Source organism: Equus asinus, chromosome 1 (genome assembly GCF_041296235.1).
Source record: "Equus asinus isolate D_3611 breed Donkey chromosome 1, EquAss-T2T_v2, whole genome shotgun sequence".
NCBI lineage: Eukaryota > Metazoa > Chordata > Mammalia > Perissodactyla > Equidae > Equus > Equus asinus.
In genome coordinates, this window is record NC_091790.1 from 162,321,012 (window position 1) to 162,342,406 (window position 21,395).

General features: G+C 44.9%; 1 protein-coding gene across 3 annotated transcripts in view; it reads right to left on the reverse strand.

Annotated features, from left to right (window-relative positions):
* Nucleotides 1-21,395, reverse strand: part of PDE1C (phosphodiesterase 1C) — a 596,098-nt gene that overhangs the window by 507,552 nt on the left and 67,151 nt on the right. The gene's annotated exons all lie outside the window — the stretch shown is intronic.

Here is a 21,395-nt window from a genome sequence, read left to right on the forward strand (position 1 = left end):
CGCTTTCATATAGAGGCGCTAAGATGTGCAGTTCACGACCAAGCTGTAGCCCGTTCCAAATGGCTTGTCCCAGCGCTTTCTGATTTGGTTGTACCACATACCAGACTCCTGGAATTTGTGGAAGTGGGAGAGATTTTACCAATGCTACAGCTAACCTTTTTACAGAAGAGGAAACTGAGCCCAAGGGGAGCTTGACTAAGCCCCTTCAGCTGGAAAGTGGCAGCGTTTGGACATAGGAGTTTCGCTTTATGACGCCAAGTCAATCATTGGTCCTTCCAGGACCTGAAATGACTGAGTTAGGCAAGGTTTCTAATAGGGAAAATCATTCCCTCCAACCAGCAAGCAGTTCTTAAGGATCTACAGTTGCATTGTTCTGTGTCAGGGGCTGTGCAGCTCATGGGAAGAGACTAGAGCTGAGACCCTTGGTGGAGTCCACCCAGGGTAACGTGGAATGACAGTGCCATATTCAGGCTATTATGGGACTACAGTTAATTTAACCTCATTTGTTGTGATGGAATTTGATACAACTGACAAACCCTTGTCAATAACAAGATAGTCAGTCAGGTATATCCCTAACTGGTTCCAGCTGAGTTTAGGGAACAGTGGGTCCACACATCTTCAGAATCTAAAATTAGAAACCCTCTCCAAAAAAAGGCACGTATGCACACGTGCAATATTCTAATACAATTTCAGGGGACCCATAAAATTCTCAAGCCCACTGGAATCCAGGTTAATGATTGTCTTAGGAATTAAATCTTCTTCAATTCACCATATATTTTTAGAGAAATGTTTTTTTCTTTATGTCAGATGTAATTGGAACTTCAGTTAAAAATTCTCTCAGGGAAGGTCTAGAACCAGGGTCACATTGACAGTTTGCACACGTGCATGGCAAGATTAATTGATCCAAAAGGCAATGGGTGTCATGGACCTCATGTCACACAGAATGGCCCACCTCAGCTTGGGAGTCAGGGTGCTTCTAACCCTGCAGTCCTCCTTGAGACTGGAACTGGTTACAGTGTGAAAACCTGCAAAGGGCTCCACAGACAGACCTGGGTCTGAATCCCGCCTCCACCACTTACCAGCTCTATCTCCCTGAGTCTGGCTTTCCTTGTCTTACAATGAGGGTCAAGTGAGAGGAAATGGGTGAAACCTAGGCATGCAGTAGGCGTTCAGTTATTGCAATCACCAGGTGACTCCCAAGTTTCATTACGCAGACACTGGAAAATTCTTCTTCATGGCAATAATATATTTTACTTATTGTTATCACCATTAATTTTATAAGTAAAGAAATCTTTATATGTAAAAATTTTTTTTTTAGATTTTATTTTTCCTTTTTCTCCCCAAAGCCCCCTGGTACATAGTTGTGTATTTTTAGTTGTGGGTCCTTCTAGTTGTGGCATGTGGGATGCTGCCCAGCATGGCTTGATGAGCAGTGCCATGTCCACACCCCGGATTCGAACCAGCAAAACCCTGGGCCGCCAGAAGCGGAGCGCGCGAACTTACCCACTTGGCCACAGGACCGGCCCCTATATATTTTTTCATATAGTAACCACCAAAAGTTTCCTACAGTTCCCATTACCCTGTATTTCTCCCTCTTTCCCAAACCTTCATCAGCAGCGCATGCCTTCTTTTGTGTCACCTGAAAGCTCCAAGTGATAGTCTCCTATAGTAAATTATCAAGAAAAAATATCCTAGTGCGATGGAAATTTTTCCTTGAGTGAGTAAAATTAAAACTTGGTATTTAATCACTCTTAGCAGAAAAGCTTTTTGAAATATCATCTATAAAAATAATAACAATGTGATCATTGATCTGTCGCCTAAAGACTGGTAAAAATAACCTGCCTGAACAATTAGAACTGTTTTTAAACTGCTTCTCCCCAGAATCATTATCTCTCTCCCTGGTTTTAGATACTGCACACCTAGAGAACCACTAAAGGCATCGCTTCAAGTGCAGAGTCTTCAAGCAGCCTTCTCAGTGTGGGGCTCTCATACCAAACCGGGTGAAGGCGAATGCGACCATTACATAAGCCAAGAAGGAAGGAGTTCAAGACTAAGATCAAAAGAAGCATTGCTTTGGCTTGCTCTTTCAGAAATGCTCCTTCAAGGATGCCTGTGAAGTAAAAAAAACTAAACAAGGACAGCCAGGCAGATGAGAGGATCCGATGGTCTTGGTAGAGCAGGAGTTGTCAAACTGATGCGTGCAGGTCAAATGCAGCCGCTACCTGTTTCTCCAGAGTCTTCCACCTAAGGATGGGTTTAACATTTTTAAGTGACTGAAAAAAATTCGAAAGAAGAGCTAGTCTTGTGACAGGTTAAAATTATATGAAATTCAAATTTCAGTGTCCACAAATAAAGTTTTATTGGAACATCGCTATGTTCATTTATTCACCTGTTGTCTATGGCAGCTTTTAAACCAAAAGGCAGAGTTGTGTAGTTGTGCCTGAGGCTGTATGGCCTATAAAGCCAAAAATAGTTATTGTCTGACCCTTTACAGAAAAGGTTTGCTGACTTCTAGATTATAGTAAATATCTCACACCTGTCCAGGCTTGGATAGCTTCTAGTTTTATTACGTTTACTTTAAAATAAGTTTGGAAAGGATTGATCTTTTTTTAAGCACTGGAATGGATTCTAACAGGGAAGGCACAGCAACAAATGTTTGATGAATGAAGGAAGGAAGGAAGGAAAGAAACAAGATGCATAAAATGGTTTGATCTAGTCATTAGCCAAGATTAATTTCTCTCAAGATGTAATGTGTGACTCTGGCTTCAGCCCGAGAAAGTAGAGTAGGAACTGAACTCAGTACCTAAATCAATTCATAGCTCATGGATCAAATAATGTCCTTCAAAACATAACAATTGTATATGGGAAAATAAAAACCTGCAGGATGCTCCTCTGACTCAGGCACTAATATCATGTCCTTGAATATTCCCTGTAAAGGGGCTGATACCTGTTTCTACATAAGAGAAAGAGTGTCGATGGCAAGTAAATATTGCTCCTTGGTTTTTAAACCTCTGGAAAAAAGTGAGACACTATATGTAGCATATGTTATCAAAAAGCCAGCTTTCTAAGAAAATAACTTTTTGTTTTACCAAAGAGGAGATAGCTCCTCAGCAGTTCATTAATGCATTTCAACCATTTGCAGGTAGGAAGCCATCTACCATTTGGAATTCTCCCAACAGCCAATGGTCCAAGAATTGTAAACCCAAGTTTCTCCAATAAGAGCGGCTGTTCATACTCATCACGGACACCCAACAGGCTGCCTGACAACCACTCCCACTTCTGGGAAGGGCCCCCTCGCATTCACATGATCACAGACACGGCTGCAGGCAATGAAGTTTCTGAACTGCAAGTCTGCTCCTCTGGTGGTAAGAGGTAGGATCCAGATAGGGCCGGTAAGTATCTTTGCTGGAAATAGGAATTGAGAAAAGTGAAGAGAAAGTTCCAGTACACTCCAGGCCCCATTTCAGCTAGTATCTGAAAATAAACTCCTCCCAAATTCCATGAGATGCCCTAGTACCTTAGACTGTATTCCCTTCTTGTGAGTTTCTGTTGCTTGCAACCAAGAATCCTAACTGATCTACCAAACACTACCTTCAAGGAGGGGCGGAGAGGAGGAAGAAATGAACAGAGAAAGGGAAGTGTTAAACTAACATTATTGAGTGGCAACTGTGTTTTAGGCATCGTGCTAACCAAGAAACAGTCCCTGCCTTTGAGGACTTTACAAGAAGAGTAAGTTCCAGAACAACCTCTGGAACCAGAGGTCTGAATGAGAGTGGTCTCAGAAAGTCTGTATTTATGGATGCAATTCCTCTTCGGTGGTCACTAATGCCCTTTTCTGTTTCATCTTGCTTCTACTTTATTGCACCCCTAGAGCCCATTCTTTGTTTCTCATATTAATTCGGCCCAAGGATGGCAGAGACCATCTAAATAAACAGGGAGAGTAAAAAGCAAAGTGCCTACACACTTGAGGGCCTGAGACAGGTGGCAGAAAAATGCCTGGAAGGCCTGATGCAGATTACAGAATCCTATTTGCACACACTGGTGATTTTTCTTTGTGTTAGGGATGGCCTCTGTCTATTCTTCAATTTTTTTTCTGTTTACATATTATTAGTGCACCTGTGAAATTGACTATTTTTCAGTACTTGCCTTCAGTGTCTCAAAAAATTCTTCAATATCTCAAAAAATATTAGCTGAGGGGCTCCCAGACCAATGCTCTGCCATAATAGTAGGTAGCAAATTAGAGTAAATTAAATTTCTTTTTTGCATTAAGAATTTGGGGAGAATGTTCCAATAGCTTTTGCAGTTAGGAGATTTTGAGAACTGGAGACACTCTGTGCTGGGGGTGGGGGAGATAAAATGATTGTCTTGAATTTCTTTTTCCTAATTCAGAATATCAAGCCTGGAATATTCTTCGCCCACAGCCCACTTGCTTTGCCTGTAGACTCCTCCTCATCCTTCAAGTCTCCACTGATGTCCCAAGTCCTCCAGAAAGCATGTCCTTCCTGCCTTTCCTGGAGGGAGGTGGCCACTCCACTTTAAGCCTCCCCTGGCCCCCATTCTGCATCCCCATCCTAAAATCATCACGCTACACTCACACCGCTTGTTGTGCACTGGTCACCCCATAAGGATAGGAGCTGCTGGCCACAGGGGTGAGTCTTCCATCCCAGCCCCAGCCTGGTGCCTGGCACAGAGAGACCTTCACTAAAACATTTGATGAACTGAACAGTGAACACAGATGTAACACACAATGCTGCCTGCCAAGGAGGTGACATGATTGGGGCAGGATGGTCATTCTCCGTCATTCCCTCTCTCCATTCATTCTCCATCTTCCTCTATAATGAACTTTGGTGCTAGTTCATAATAAATAGGTTAACAACATTAAAAATAAATTTTAAAGGACAAAAAGTTCCTCTACTTTCTTGCTGTGTAAACTTGAGCAAGTTTCCTAGCCTCTCTGACTCTCAGTTTTTTCTTCTATAAAATGGAGATGTAATACCTACCTCATAGGGAATATCTGATAATTTATGTTAAAGACTTATCCTGAACCTGACCCTTAGTAAACTTTCAATAAATATTATTTTTAATATCACCATCATCACTAGGACACTGGGTCCCTTTTGTGCTTGTTTTCTACATAGAGTTTTGAGATAATCCGTGTTCAGAGGCAAGAAGAACGAGGCTCAGAGCTCACTCACTCCTCAGTCCAAAGCCCTGGAATATCAATCCCCCCATGAGCCATCGAGACAGAGGTTCCAGGCCTCCATCACTCAACTGAGCTGCAGACACTCGTGGGCTTTCTTAGAGCTGGAGTCCGGAGCTTGGACAGGACCTGGCTCAGGAAACACCCTCAGGAAGTGCTCAGTTACTCTGCCGCCCACCAGCCTCCAGCCCCATCCCCATTCTATGATACTTCTGTCACCTAGGCATCGCCACATTTAGTGGATGTATCATGGCGCTCAACTCCTAGGCCTCTTGGCAGTATGTAACTCCGTGGACCACAGGTGCATCAGTTAGGATGTCTTTTGTTCCCTGGGCCTCAGGGCACAACTCACTCCTGGTTTTCGTTCTAGCTTTCTTGGCCAATTCCCTTACTGTTGTTGTTAACCAGGGAAACTCTGATCTTCTCATTCCATGCCCTCTCCCCTGAGCAAGCCTCTTCACTCTTGATAGCTCTGCTAATGACTCTCCAGTATCTATTTCCACAACCCAGATCACTTTCCCAAGCAACAGACTATCTCCTTTTTCTTCAGAAAGTCTTGTAGGCACCCAACCTCAACTCATCCAAATCTGAACACTTCACCTTCCTACTCCCCCCTCCAGAGTTCACTTGGGATGTTGGAGGAGGGGAACAGTGCTTCCATCCCCCTTCCCAGGCCAGGACCACCTTTGCTGCCCTCTTTCCACCTATCCCTATAGGAGGAGAATTTCTTTCTCTGACTGATTAGGGTTCCAAGGCATTCTTTGAGCCAAACTTCCTAGGGCAAGGTCCTCTGCTGGGGAGAGGCCATATGGCACCCCTGTGAGGATGAGCAAACGGTGCCCTTCTGGTGACGCAGCCCATATGAGGACAAACACAGAGTGTGGAAAGTGGAGCATGGGCTTGTTCCCACATGGCCCCTCATGGACAGGCGTTTTTGGGTTCTTAGCCATAATACTTCCAGAATATCATCAAAGCCTCACTCTCAACCTCCAATAGCCCCATCTCTGTAAAAGTTCCCCCCAACCACTACCATGAGATCAGAACCTGTGAGTCCTTACTGTCCCCTCTGTCTCTCTCATCTAAACAGCTACTAAGTCCTGGCAGAACTACGACCTAAATGGCTGGCATCTATCCACTCCTCTCCATGCCCCTCCTTCCCTTAGTCCAGGCTACACTATCTCTTACGTGAACTATCACAACAGCCTCCTAACTCCCCAAGCTGCTTGAATCCTTGCTCCAAGCCATTGTCTACCCAGCAGCCAAAGTGACATTTTTTTTTTTTAAAGATTTTATTTTTTCCTTTTTCTCCCCAAAGCCCCCCGGTACATAGTTGTGTATTCTTCGTTGTGGGTTCTTCTAGTTGTGGCATGTGGGACGCTGCCTCAGCGTGGTTTGATGAGCAGTGCCATGTCCGCGCCCAGGATTCGAACCAACGAAACACTGGGCCGCCTGCAGCGGAGCGCGCGAACTTAACCGCTCGGCCACGGGGCCAGCCCCCAAAGTGACATTTTTAAATAAAAATTTAGTCATGTCCTTCCTCTGTCTGAAACCCTTCAGTGACTCCCCATCACTCTAGAAAAACTGTCAGAACAACGTAAAAACTCTTAGAATAAACTAATAGAGTAGACTCTTAAAATTAAGTAAAAACTCCTTATGTTGGCTCATAGGGCCTCCAGAATCTTGGGGGGAACTGGTCCAGGGGAGCCTAGGTGATCCTTGGAGAGGCACGGGGGACCTTGGTTTTCATGCTGGGAAGTTTGGACTGTCTCCTACAGAGAGTGAAATGCTTTTACAGGAAATGGGAACTCTCAGGAAGGGAGTGAGGAAGTTAGACAAGGAAGGAAAAACAGCAGTAAAGACAGGCTAGCACTGTGGGCAACCGCAGCTTAATCCTCTGCGGAACAGCAGGGGCCAGGGTAAGGCACGCGCCTCAGCTATCACCTCGAGGAGAGAAGGAGCCGGGGCATTCCTGTCAGTCATTGGTTAAGGATTGCTCCCCGAAGGCACCAACTCCCTGGCACTTCTGGCCTGCTGAAATGGCAGCAGAGCAAGATCTGGTGGCCAGATGAAGCTCTCAGGCAAAGAAATGCCGATGCAGCAGTAAGAGCATAGGATAGGGACAGGGCCTTTACAGAATCTGCTACACTGATACCATCAGATTTGCTTTTCTTAAAGAAGACTCTAACTGCAGATGCAGAGAACAAGCCAGAGAAGGAGCATTTGGATGTTTCATTTTTCATGCACACTCTGACAGGTAGGGAGCACATGTGAGAGGCATGGGGATTATGCTGGCTAATTTTATGTCAATTTAGCCAGGCTACAGTATCCAGCTATGTGCTCAAACATTATTCTGGATGTTTCTGTGAAGATTTTTTTTGTATGAGATTAACATTTAAATCAGTGGACTTTGAGGAAAGCTTTACCCTCCATAATGTGGGTGAGCCTCATCCAATCAGTTGAAGGTCTTGATAGAAAAAAGACTGACTTCCTCAAGGCAAGAAGGAATTCTACCAACAGATGGCCATTGAACTGCAACTCTTCCCTTCATCTCCAGCCTGCCAGCCTACTATGCAGACTTTGGACTCACCAAGCCTCTACAATCACATGAGCTAATTCCTTAAAATAAATCAATCTCTCCCTAGAGAGATGATACATACATACATACATACATACATACATACATACACACTTCCTGTTGGTTCTGTTTCTCTGGAGAACCATGACTAATACAAACGTAGTAAGAAAGAATCTGGAGAAGATGGGAAATAGATACAAGTGGCCATCAAGCAGCTTGAGAGGACCCAGGAATCAGAGCATCTGCATAAATCATATTCCAGACCCCAAGGAAAGTTTGAAGGCCATAGCCAGTTTGAGAACGGCAGCACGAGCTGGAGAAGCCCCCAGCACAATGACTGTCTGTGGTGAGACCTCTCTTGGCTCAGGAAGGCATTTCTCTCCATGATTCTGACTGTGCTCCTTGGTCCAAGCAAGCTTGGGGCACTTGATGACTCCTGAAGACCTCTCTTGGCCACCTCCATTTCCTCATCCACCTTCAGATTCATACACTTTTCCCTGTGGTGAAATGATTAGAATAGTTTTGAATTCACGTTTATGCCTTCGTTTCAGAGAGCCCCTCCCTGGTAGGTCAGGACAGGAACATCAGCTTTGGCAAGCACCTTTCTCCCCTCCACCTTCCAACAGCCATTGGTTCTTCTCCCTGGGGAGGCCTCTGTGGAAAGGCCTCTGAACCCGAGTGAGAAGCCCGGGGTGACGATACAGGTGCCAGAGGATGTGTGACCTTCAGCAAGTTGCTTAATTGCTCTGTCTCATTTTCTTCTGTAAAATGGGCGTAATCAGGCCTCTCCTGCAGGGCCTAATAAATGCACAAATTACAAGTGAAAATTCCTTCAAAAAGATCTTTGAAGGTAGAGACCATGTCTTATTCACTTCTTTAGCTCTTTGCACGATGCCTGGCACGTAAATTCCCATTAGAAGTTGTTGAAAAAATGAGTGGGTGAATAGTGCACAGGGGTCACAGTGCCGAGCGGACCTCCCGTAGTACAGTGTCTCTCAAAGAAAAGGCAACTCAGAGCCGGCGATTCAGTACCGCCTTTCAATCTTCCTCTTTAGGTCATTTTAATAAGATGGCACTGAATTTGATAAGGTTTCCAAAATCATAGCAGGTATTTAAGCTCAGTTGAAATATGACTCCCATTCAACTTGTCCACATCCTCAAAAGCATCATATTTTACTAGCGATCACTGTCAGTATGCTCCATTATCCACAGTGGCCACTAACTCCTTGCTCTTTCATCTCTACACAAAACCAGCCTCAGAGACGTGAAGCTCCATAATTCCCCAAGAGAGCAGGAACATGGCTCATGACAACTGTGGAAGGGGAGCTTTTGGCTCCAGGACTCTGGGACAGTCCTCTGACTGAGCACCCAGAACACTGGAACAGAACTCAAAGGCATCAGGACCATCCGACAGTCTGACCTTCCACATCTCTGCAGAAAAAAAAGTCACACATGTCTCGGGAAATGGCGTATTTGAGCCATAGTTTCTTCTGGCTGCAACTATCTCTGGACTTTATTTAGCACACCTTAAGATTACTCGGTCCCTTTGGGTACCCAAGTATGCCTCACACAAGTACCCACTGTTAAGTAAAGGTGAGACACAAATGCTTCAATATTATTTACGCAGAGGTTCTCAACAACACAGCAAGCTGAGCTCACCCCTGGAACTAGGAAATCATATAGACATCAAGGCTCACCAGAAGAGCTTCTGATTCACTGGTCTTGAATGGAGATGGGGTCTAAGCATTGGCATTTCTTAAAGCTCACCAGATGATTCTAGTGAGAAACCAGGGATAAGAACTACTACTGGTTTGCAACATTTATCCCAAATACTCCAAGTCTATTTCCAACCTGTTTCCATCATGTTTCTATCCGGCTCCTGAGGCAAGGCCACATCTTCCATTGCAGACCCCACCATGTGCCATTGGCAATGTATTTGGCTTCCCCACTTGATTCCTGACTTTCTCTCAAGGACTTTGCTGAGACATACCCTATCAATTCTTCTCATTTCAGCCTTCCTTGAGAGAGTTCTGACATTCTGTGCTTCCTGGGGACCAACAGGAAAAAATACTAATATTTATTGAAGGCCTACTATGTGCCAAATCCTGTATTAGTTTGGGTATCTAACATCATAACAAATATACAAATTCTCCGTAGGCTGACACCACAATAAAGGTTTATTTCTTGCTCATTACAAAGCCCAATGTAGATCAGAGCAGGGAGCTGTTGGGTTTCGTTCTTTGGAGGTATTCAGGGACCTAAGATCCTTCCATCTTGTTGCTGCACCAAGCCCTAGGTCCCAGAGTCCTCCACGGGATGCTCCACATCTAGCTGACAGATGAAGGAGGAAAAATAAGGTGGAGGTCCATGAAGAAGGATTATAGGGACCAGGTGTGGGAGAAACACATATCCCTTCTTCCCACATTCCAATAGCCAGAAATTAGTCATACGGCCCCATCAAACTGCAAGAAAGAGCCGGGGAAATGAAATTAGGAAAGAAAAGAGGGTTTGGTAAACATAGATCCTTTGAAACTCTATCCTCTCCACTGTTTTGACCCAATTTGACCTCCAACTCACCAGGTGCAGACACGGTTTCCACCTGTGTGCGCAGGGCTGAGGAAAAAAATCTGTCCCCAAATGACAGTTTAACATTTCAATCTTAAGTCTAGGCTCACTCAGTTGAAGAACCTAAGCCCACCACCATAATATACATTAAAGATTTGCCCCAGAAAGAACATCTCTTTTTCATATGGTTTGTTGTTGCTCTTGTCACTTATAGGTTTTAGAGTATAAACAATTTTAATAGTAGTTATGGCTCTGGCTTTAGGAAACAAGCCAAGACATAATTCATTTAGTAGTTGAAAATTACATCATCTTTTAACGTATGTTTTTTTTTTCTTTCTGTAATTAGGAAACATAAATATATAGAAATACAAAAATGCCACTGTGTCAAGAGGCAAGAGGAAGAGCAGAGAGAAATTAAGTGAATAATCTTTAGTAGGCCAGCAAAATTTGCCACATCAAAGATGTTCGACGAGGGTCTGGGGAATAGGGGATTAGAATAAATACAGAGCATCCAAGGTTACGACTTGCACCGCAATAGGTCCCAGATGGATCGTGCATTGTGGGGAGAGTCGGCACACACCTGCACTTGGACGTGGGGAAGGGAGTGTGGTTTCTTAGGGGTCTAACATGGGTCGGGCCACCAGGTGCCAGGTTCTATGCTAAGTATTTTACATATGCATCTCATTTCAAGCCCTCCAATAACCATAAACAAAATTACGGAGTTAGATTTTCTTACCATGGCTCTGAAATCCCTGGAGGAGGTAACTCCTCTCAGTGGCAACCTTGGCAACAGAATTACCAAGAGCACCGAGAACGCTGGAACCAAAGAGAACAGACGGGCAGCCCAAAGGGGATTTCCGACACCAGAGTGGATGCAACTATTTGCCAAAATGACTTGTAATAGGGAGATTCTCCTCCATCTGTTGTTCACTGGTAGCCAAATTCATCTAGGACTTTCTTCCAGCTTCGTGATTCACCTCAAACGAGGACGGCAAACATGTTCTTGTCACCAGCAAACACACACTCACACAAATACACACAGCTAGCTACACACACACACATACTCCACACTCTTGTGTCCTGGATGTGGCCTCTGTTGATGATAATGATAAGGATGCTGGTGTTTTGGAGGATATGTCACAGAATAACACAGTTACTAAGAGTAAAGATAAAGTACATTTAAGAAATAAGAGGCAACAACAAAGTAGGATGCAATGTGGTTGCAACTATGTTAAAAATGCACTTCAGAAAGACAGGCAGGAAACACACCAAAATGGTAACAGTGATTATATGCCAGGGCTGGGAATACAGGTAACTTGGTTTCCTGGAGCCAGAGAGCTCAGGTTTCTCCTAGCTCCTAAGGACATTAACTGGCTGCACTCCGGGTGGCCTCCCACCAGGAAGGTTGGTGGAGTTTAGTTTCTTCTATGTGTCTTCCAAATTTTGTACTGCGCCCATAATTAGAAAAAAAGAAACATGTTAAAAGTCAGTTGTCAATACAGATATGGGCATCTAAATTACTTTCCGTATTTTTCATGTTTAAGCCATTTTATAATGTAAAATATAGATTAAATTATCCTGAGCCAGATGAATAACCCATCTCCAGACTGTTAGCTTCGTGAAGGCTATCCTATTTCGTTCATTGATGTATTCCAAATACCTAGAACTTGCCTAGCACCGAGGAGGCAGTTAACAAATACTTGTTGAATGAATACACAAATATTCTGGTTACAGCAGTAGCTTTAAGAAGAAATGTAGAAATTAGCATGTCAGCTTTCTGTGTCAGGGATGTGCTCTAACCATCCTCATGAATCAGGCTAAGATGGTCCATCCTTCCCACTGATTGAGTAAAGAAGAATTCGTATTCGTTGTCTCGAGACTCCTGGCTCCTCTCTTCTGAAGGGATTTCATTCTTCCATCAAACCACAGCCTAACGGAAAAGTCCTGATACCACATCATCAGTTATGAGACACCTTATGTATTGGTGCCTTATAAACTATTAGGCATGTTCACCATACAAGGCAAGCTGATGCCAAAAGAAATAGATTACAGACTTGTGTGGTTGGAATTCTAAATTACAATCATGAATTATAAAAATCTTCATGGGTGGGCAAAGTACAAAGACTCTACATTGACAAGATGACTGAAATCTCAGAATTGCAAGCAAATTTTCCCAGATGTTGATTATATTGTTGCCCAAAACCTCTCCCAGAGCATCAGCCAGTCTGTATTATCATGACAAAAGAGAGCAGTTATAGTTGGCAGCAGGTGGGAGTATTAACGATTTAATGCTAAGATGCTTTTGTCAGGTATGTAAGTTCCCAAAAGGTATTTTTTTCATTGTGATAAATTCTTCCATGTACATTTGGCAACTGAATTTTTAACAAAATGCCTCTCAAGCCAACAAAGGCATTTGGGAGAATGGGCTGGCAACTTTATTTCCTCTTTTCACCTGAGATGCTTCATGAATTCTCCCTCTGATTTTGAAGATATCCTCCAAACCACAAAGCATCGTCCCTGACACAGAGCCTGCACTCAGCACACGGTTATGGGATTGACTCAAAACGTGTGACAACTGAAGCAAATCACAAGGAAAACTGAACAGTGGCAGTGAGCTAGAAATGCTAGCCCACGTGTTGGAAATAATAAGAAGTGGAAAAGGGAAAAACTGAAGTGTTAATTCAATGATTAAATTGAAAGGAGAGAAAAGTCAGTGGATCTTTCTAGTAGTTTTCTTCATTTTCAACTCATGTTTGTCCAGGTAACTGCACGAGAACCTGTCCCCTACAGAATCGTCTTGAGCCCTCACAACAATCCCCATTTCCCACGTGGTGAAACTGAGGCCGGCTACAGCAAGGTGAGCGTGAGATCTAAATGGAGACCAGTCCGACTCCTCTCCAGGCTCCCATGCCCTGTCCTACGCTGTCTTTCTCCATCTTCTGAGAGGGTCTAAAGTTCCAGACAGTCTCATCCGATGGCCTTCCACCCACTCTTACTTTTTCAACCTCTTCCTTTTTGAATAAAGTCCAAAGAAATAAACAAGCAGAGAGGAGACAGGTGCTAGTTAGAGCCCATAGGGGAGGCCCTAGTCCTTTCCCATCCCCGCACCTGGAATACAGAATGGTGGCCCTGAGATTTACCGCCCTTGAACTGTCCTTAAGGTTTCTGTCCCTGGGGGAGGGAGCCCTTAGCCACCTCCCAAGCTTCTCCCCCACCCTATCCCCCCAGGTATCTTAGGTGAGCCTGGTTCCCATCCACAACATGGCACAGGCCCCCAGCACTGACCACCTCAGCTTCCTGCTGCACCAAGGGAAATGAGAAAACCACTAGTGTCGTCAAGATGACTCACCCGTTAGTCAGCAGCCCCTCAGAGGACCACAGACCTGCCTTCCTGACTCCCAGATAGATCTTGAAACGTCTCAACAGAGACCCTCTTAGGAAGACGGGAGGGAGATCCAGCTGCCTCAAAGGAGTGGGAGGGAAGAGAGGAAGGCGAGAAAACGCTGAGAGTACCCAGAGGCTCAGGGTCCAAGCTCCATGGTCACCCTGCCTGGGCCAGGCTGTGGGTCACGGTCCCTGCCTTCAGGAAGCTCACAGTCTAGAGGGCCGACCCACAAGGGAGTAGATGATAATCTCACATGATTCTAAGACAGAGAGAAGTTCAGGAGGTGGGGGGAGCCCAGCACGGGGCCGTTAGTTCCACCCACAATTTCCTGGAGGAGATAACATTTACGCTAGTCTCTTTTTTGAGATGAGAGTGATAAAAAGACATGAGCCAAAGTGATAGGGTTTTTTTTTTTTTGACATTATTATTGTCATTTTCACCCTAACAGTACCCACATCATTTTCATCCTACCTACACTCATGTTAACACAGTAAAACATCACGACAAACAGCACAAGCTCCATAGCCAGGGTCAAATCCTAGCGCTGCTATTATTGGCTGCATGACCTTGGGCTCTGCCTCAGTTTCTTCACAGATAATTGTGGTACCTCATATGGCTCTTGTGAGGACTGAATGACTTAATCCATGAATGGTGCTTAGAGCAACGTACGGCACATAGTCACCGCTCAATAAACATCAGCTGCTGCTCTCATTGTCGTTGCTGTCTTTTTGCACCTTATGCATCTCAGGGCAGTTTTGCACCATGTCTCTTTGACATAGCAAGCTGTGAAGGGTGAGAAGTTCAGGGAGAGGGACAGGGTCAGAGAAGGGGATAGATTCCCCAAACTAGTTCGTGTGATTCTGCCACCAGAACTTATGACTGCCCGTGTTATTTCCAATGCTCCACAACACTTTATAAAGTTATGTAAAAACCCTGAACTTTTAGGTGGCAGCCGGGTGGCGCAGCAGTTAAGTGCACACGTTCCGCTTTGGCGGCCCAGGGTTCGCCGGTTCGGATCCCGGGTGCGGACATGGCACCACTTGGCAAAAGCCATGTGTGGTAGGCGTCCCACGTATAAAGTAAAGGAAGATGGGCATGGATGTTAGCTCAGGGCCAGTCTTCCTCAGCAAAAAAGAGGAGGATTGGCAGCAGATGTTAGCTCAGGGCTAATCTTCCTCAAAAGGAAAAAAAAGAAACCCTGAACTTTTAGAAGAAAGGCACTTCAAAAGCCTTAATGACGCCAGTGTTCCTTTCACAAAAACAAGGAGGGAAATGGCACTAGGTGACAATGTGACTGGCAACATTGTCACACCCAGGGGTAACTTGAGGATTCTCAGAATCCAAACCCAATCTCCTACTAACTGTGATAAAATTCCTCCCCATTCCAAAGAGCCTCACAGGGTCCCTTTGTCCAGACATCCCCCACCATGGCCACAGCCCCCAGCACCAGGAACCTCACTTTGGATAACACAGGCCTTCCTCCCAGACTCCCGCCCGCCTGGGCGCTGTCCACACGGCTGTGCTTACCGCCAGCCCCGCTGGAGGGCGCCTGTGGGTTTGGCAAGACCGCCCCTTCTTGGGCTGCCCTGTGGTCTCTCCTCGCCAGGCTGTAAGGACGCCCCACTTATCTAGCAGAAGTGACCAGGGCGAAAGGCAGTGAGCGCAGGCGGCGGAGTAAAGGCGGGAAATCATGCCATGATTTGCCATGAGGACGATGGACCCCGTTTGCCCATATATTCTCCCACAAAGAGAGCCAGCGTGGAGTCCTGCCGGGATACCGCACAAGCGCGGCTTTGCTCCCTGGGAACTGGAAACGCTGAGGAAACTCCCAAAGACGCAAAGGGCTCGGGACTGAGGTTCGGGAGAGCTAGATTCGAATCCCAGCTCCACGATGGCTGAAAACAGCATTCGTCCTCTGAGTCTTGGTTTTTCCATCATTTCAGTGGAACTGATCGTGCTTCAGTGGAACTGTGCTCTCTTAAGCTGTTGCAAGAGCAGACGAAAGAAGGGCGTTGGGACGATTTTGGACGAAGTTAGTTGCGTTCAGCGGGGCTTACCTTGCTCTCCTGGGCCCTCTAGTTCCTCCACGGGCCCCACCCCACCCCCGGCCCCGCCACTCCTCTGCAGCTGCTGTCCTCCTGGCTGCTGCCTCTAGCAGCAAAGAAACATGCCCTGTCAGGCACCTGAAGATAACCAGAGGAGCACGTCCTCCGTGGCCTCTCCGCTGTGTCCGATGCAGTTGACTAGCTCCTCTGCCTGATTTTGCCTTTGAATCTTCCCGCTCTCCCATGCCCAGCTCCCTCCGGGCTAGCCTTCTACCCTCCCCTTGTCTCTTAAACATTGGTGTTCCCAAGAGTTCTGTTACAGGCCCCTTTTCTCCTCTCACCCTCCAAGGGATGGCATCCATCCCCTTGAGTGCTGTTGACTCCTATCTCTCCAGCTAGCACATGAAGGGACCAGTCCATCTGGGCAATGGGCAAGCCATCACTGAAAAAGGAATCAGCTGGGAAGGTGAGATGGGCTTCCTCCAGACCCCTGGAATGATCCCCATGTGGCAAATACTCCTGCATCCTGAGAGCGCTGGTCCAGAGGAGGCAGGAAAGGAAAAGTGGGCTAAAGGCCACTATAGAATGTCATTAGCCAGAACTCTGTGAGTAGTTAGAATGACTCATTTTTCGAGTGGAAAAACAAACTCAGAGAGGTGAAGTAATACGCCCGAGGTCACAGAGCTCATACGTGGCAGAGTCTGGATTTGAACACCGGTCTTCAATAGGGCTAGTGCACTTTCTTCCTTTCCACAGCGCCCCCTCTGGGTATGAAGACTGAAAAGTTAAGAAGTCCATTCTAAAGTGAAAATTGGCCTGCAGAAATTTTTCTTAAGATGTTGTTTAATTGCATATATTTTATGACGGAAAGTATTTTCTCTTAACTTTGTTTAGTTTTTATGCCTCCTGAGCATAGAAAATAAAACACAATTACATGCTTTATTATACCCAAATCTAAAATGAATGAGGTGGATAAAAGACCCCTCTGAATGCCATGGCCTTGGACACAAGGCAAAGCTTTCCTGCCCATACCCAGGCAAGCTGGGGAGGCGGTAGACAAGGTGATTTGGGTCAATTCAATGAATGCTAATTTACCAAACAGCGAATCTTCAATCTACTAATTGACATTACTGATTCACCAAACCCTTGTTTGCAGTAACGTTTTGTAAAGTTCACAAAAGTTTGGATTTCACTGAGACCACCCAATATATAGCATATTTTGAGAATGACAACTGTTTGTGTATTGTGAATTTCAAGTATCATGTTTGTCATAAATCTCCAAGATTTTACAAGAATAGAATGGGTTTTTCTTGTCCAATGCATTTTCAGACCAGTCTGCTACTTTTTTCTATTCCTTGGTTAACAGATTTGCTTTCTTGATGGAAGAGAAGAAAAAAATGGAGTTGAGGGTAGGATGCAAGGAATTGTTGTGGGAATATTATCATACTTGTGCCTGCAGGCCCTCCAGGAACACACACACACACACACATTCATACTCCTGCACACATTCACAAAATAAAAGTTCCATCTGGATGTTAATTTTCACATATCTGTATCAGTTTAAATATGTGTAAGGAAGATCCCACCATTCGTTAACACATATAACACCTTCTGGAAGAAAAGAACTTTGAAAAGCAAGAGCAAGGAAGGAAGCACTTCTCAAGCGTCTCCTAAGCCTCCGGGGTTCAGGCTCATACTGTCCCCGCCCCCTTGACCCCCCCAAGCTCCACCTCATTGAAACCTACATCACTTGCCATGCAGGTGTTGACAGAGGAGGAAAGTGTGACTCAAAATAAAAGGTGTGTCATGGGCCCTAGGTCACCCACTACAAAATGACAGAGTCCTGACTCAAACTCAGATCTGTCCTGCCCCAGAAGCCATGAATTCTGGAGTGGGGAGAGGACTAAAGATAAATTTCACAACAGTCCTGATCTCTCTTATGTAGCAGTCGCCCTCTCTTGTCTGATCTACTCTTATCAACTGAAGAACAATTGCTCAACGACAAAGGAATAAAAACCTCAAAGAGAATTATGTCAGTCTCAATCACTGTGTAGGTCCTAAAAAAGATAAATTAATACCCCTCCTCCCTTCTCTTGTGAAGCAGTCTCTCTTTTAGCATAATCTCAGGGCCCAGCCTCACGTTATTAGTCTGCATTTGATTTGCCAAAAGAAAGTACAGGTGAGTTCCAAAAGGAAGAATAATTCACAAAAGGCAAAGTGACAATGGAGGTGGGAGAGGGAAGAATCAAGGGGTTGCAATCTCTAAGTCATCGTAAAATCACTCTTGGAAGGTTGTAGAAATGTTATCATATTGTGTTAATTTCTCAGCATGCATAAAATACATGCCTAGAGTTACAGAACATTCCAGACTTCCTCCTGCTTTTTCTTCAAGTGCTTCGTTCAATGATTAAAATCCATTATATTCCTAAAGCAAAACACTTAGTAACACCTCAGCAGACACTAGGGAGGAGAGAAATGGAATTTTGATAGCAGGCCTGCTACTAACTTGAGATGAAATCAGCTTAATGCTAATTATTTTTCACATTCAGTTTCTATATTTACCAAATGGCCTCACTTGTGGAGAGTTCTTCCTACGGATGCCTGCTGAATTAACCATTAACCTTCCCCATCTGGCCACGCTCTACCCACCCTTCAAGTCCTGTTTCAAACCTCATCAGTTGTTTAAATTCCCTCACTCCAGCCCACAAAAATCACTCCCTTCTCTGTCTCCATTTACACTTTTGCTCATATGGTTAGATTTTCACGTACCTATTAAATATGTCCCATCTGACATGTGCCAGACAATATGATGGGAATTAAAGACATAATGATTGCTAATAAGAGCTGAGTTCACTGAATGCCTCTTGAAGGCAGGTATTGTTCTAGGTGCTTTTGTGTATATTAAGTTATTTCACCCTTGCACTCTACGAGGAATGTCCTACCATTACCCCAAGTTTACAGATGAAGTAAACAGAATTACTCAGTAGCTTGCTCAGAGTTACTCAGATCATAAGTAATGGAACCAGAATTGGGGCTCGGACAGCCTGGCTCTGGAGCCCTGGCAATTAATCACTACCCCACAGTTGTCCCTCCTGGCCCACATTCAAGGAGCTCATAGTTGAATAAAAGATAGACGTGGAATCAGAAGATGACAAAAAAGTGTGACATGATTGCACATACTAAGGAAGGGTGACCAGCACCGACTGGGAGAGTCTTATAGGAATTTGTCAGGAAGGCACAGGAGTGAGGAGATATCCCAGGCATTTTTGACAGTTTAGTAGCGGACACTACACCTAACTCCAAATTTCTCCTAGCTCTACCATTCTATAAATCCATGAGTAGGGTTGTGTTATACCTTAAAAAATAACTTTGGGGGCTGGCCCGGTGGTGTAATGGTTACGTTTGTGCATTCTGCTTCCCTGACCCGGAGGTTCGCGAGTTCGTATCCCAGGCATGAACGTACACACCGCTCATCAGGCCATGTTGTGGTAGCATCCCACATACAAAAAATGGAGGCAGATTGGCACAGATGTTAGCGCAGGGACAATCTTCCTCACAAAAATAAAATAAAATAACTTTGCCTGGGCTTATAAAGAGTGCTATGCTGGTAAACCTGCTCTCCAGGGCAGGAATAGTCACCACAAAGAAAAAAAGCCCTGGTTTGCATTTGCAGATTTCCTTTGCCAATTTCTGTGGTGTAAATACTCCCACCGTGGCAGATTTCAAACTACCAACCAGACATCACTGAACTCACTTGGGATGAGGTGCATGCATTTGGGTCGCAGGAACCAGCTGAGCTGGCTCCAGCACACCACTGTGTGAAGTTCTTGTAGTGAGTGTCAGAAACTGACGGAGCCAAGAGCAAATACCACCCCTGAGGGAGAGAGGCCAGGAGGGAGGAAACACACCCAAACTTGAGAAAGCTGCAGCAGCTGGGCCCATCCTCAAAACGTAAGGCCTCCATAGTAAACTGAGGGCAAACGAGGATATAAACCATAGAACCCAACCAAGGGGCCAGAAGGAAAATAGTAGCACCAGAAAAGAGACCCAAGGCGAACACTGAGGGTCAGGACCAGGACCTGAGGGAAAGAGATGCCCAGGCAGAAGAAGAAACACTTGAGTTCAGGCAGGTACACCATGAAGGCAACACCCAACCAGTTCTTGAAGACGAAGCAAAAAATCCAGAGGGCCTTACCAGTTAGCTCCCCTCCCAACCCACCCAAAGCCCTCCCAGCATGGGTTGGGACCTCCTCCTGCAGGCTCTCAAAGCATCCTGTGCTGACATGGACCACAACCCTTTCCACAATACACTGTAATTATCCACACAGATGCCTCCCGCTAGGCTCTGAGCTCCTGCACGCACATAGCAAAGAGCAGGAGTTGGCATACATCAACCAGGAGCCGAATCTAGCCCACCACCTACTTTTTTTAGGGTATGCAAGCTAAGAACGGTTTTTATATCTTTAGATGATTGGAAAGAAAATCAAAAGAAAAATACATATTATGAGAGATATAAATTATATGAAATTCAAATTTCAGTATCCATAGACAACATTTTATTATAACACAGTCATGCTCTCTCAATAACATATTGTCTATAGGTGCTTTCACACTACCTTATGGCCCACAGGCCTAAAATGTTTACTATCTGGTCCTTTCCAGAAAAAGTTTGCCAACTCTCAGCACATAATATGCCACAAGAAAGGAAACATTGAATAAATATTTAATCAATGATTACTTGACTCTAGACCCATCCCCAGCCCTTTTTAACCTCATGACTGTCCAGACTTTCCCGGTTAGAGGACCCCACTCACCCTAGCAACTAGCTCTGTTTTCTAGCTCCTCTAAGCACATTGCCCCCAGTGAGAACCCAATCAAATCTTCCCAGTTTGGCTGGTTCCAATATGTCTACATAAACATTTCCAAGTTTGTAGTTCTATGGAATTTGACTAGGAGTTCCATTTAAAAAAAGAATTCCACAACTAAATAAGCTTAATAAATGTTGAGCTAAACATGCTTCTTTACCGGCGAACCCCTCAAAGCCTTTAAGATGCTGATGTTTCCTGTGAAACTCCAAGCAACATTTCCCAGACTTATTTGACCTGTTGAGAACTATTGCTCAGAATCCACTTTGGGAATCTGATTCTAAAGGAAGTAGAAATCTAACAAATATATTTTCATCAAAGCTACATGGAGAGCTCACTGTTTTGACCCAAATTATTTGGCCCAACTATGACCACCGCTACCACTGCCTGCAACACCCTGTCAGGAGCAGCCATTGCTCGACTCCCAGCATGGCCGCTGCTGAAAGACCCCATTACTGCTGTCACCTGCAATGCTATCTCCCTCTCCTCCTATAAGGCTTTGCTCAGATATCACCTTCTCAACAAGGCCACCGTATTTAAAAACCACAATTTCTCCCCACTCTCCCCCCAGCAAGGATTATGGATTTTCTTTACTGTCCTACCTTTTCCCCTAACTCTTATTTCCTTCTAACAAATTATGTAACTTACTTATTTATTGTGCAAGCTTCATGAGGCAGAAACTTTTGTCTGATTTGTCACCAACATGTCCCAAGCACCTAGAAGAGTGCCTGGCACATAGTAGGCTCTCAATAACCGTTTG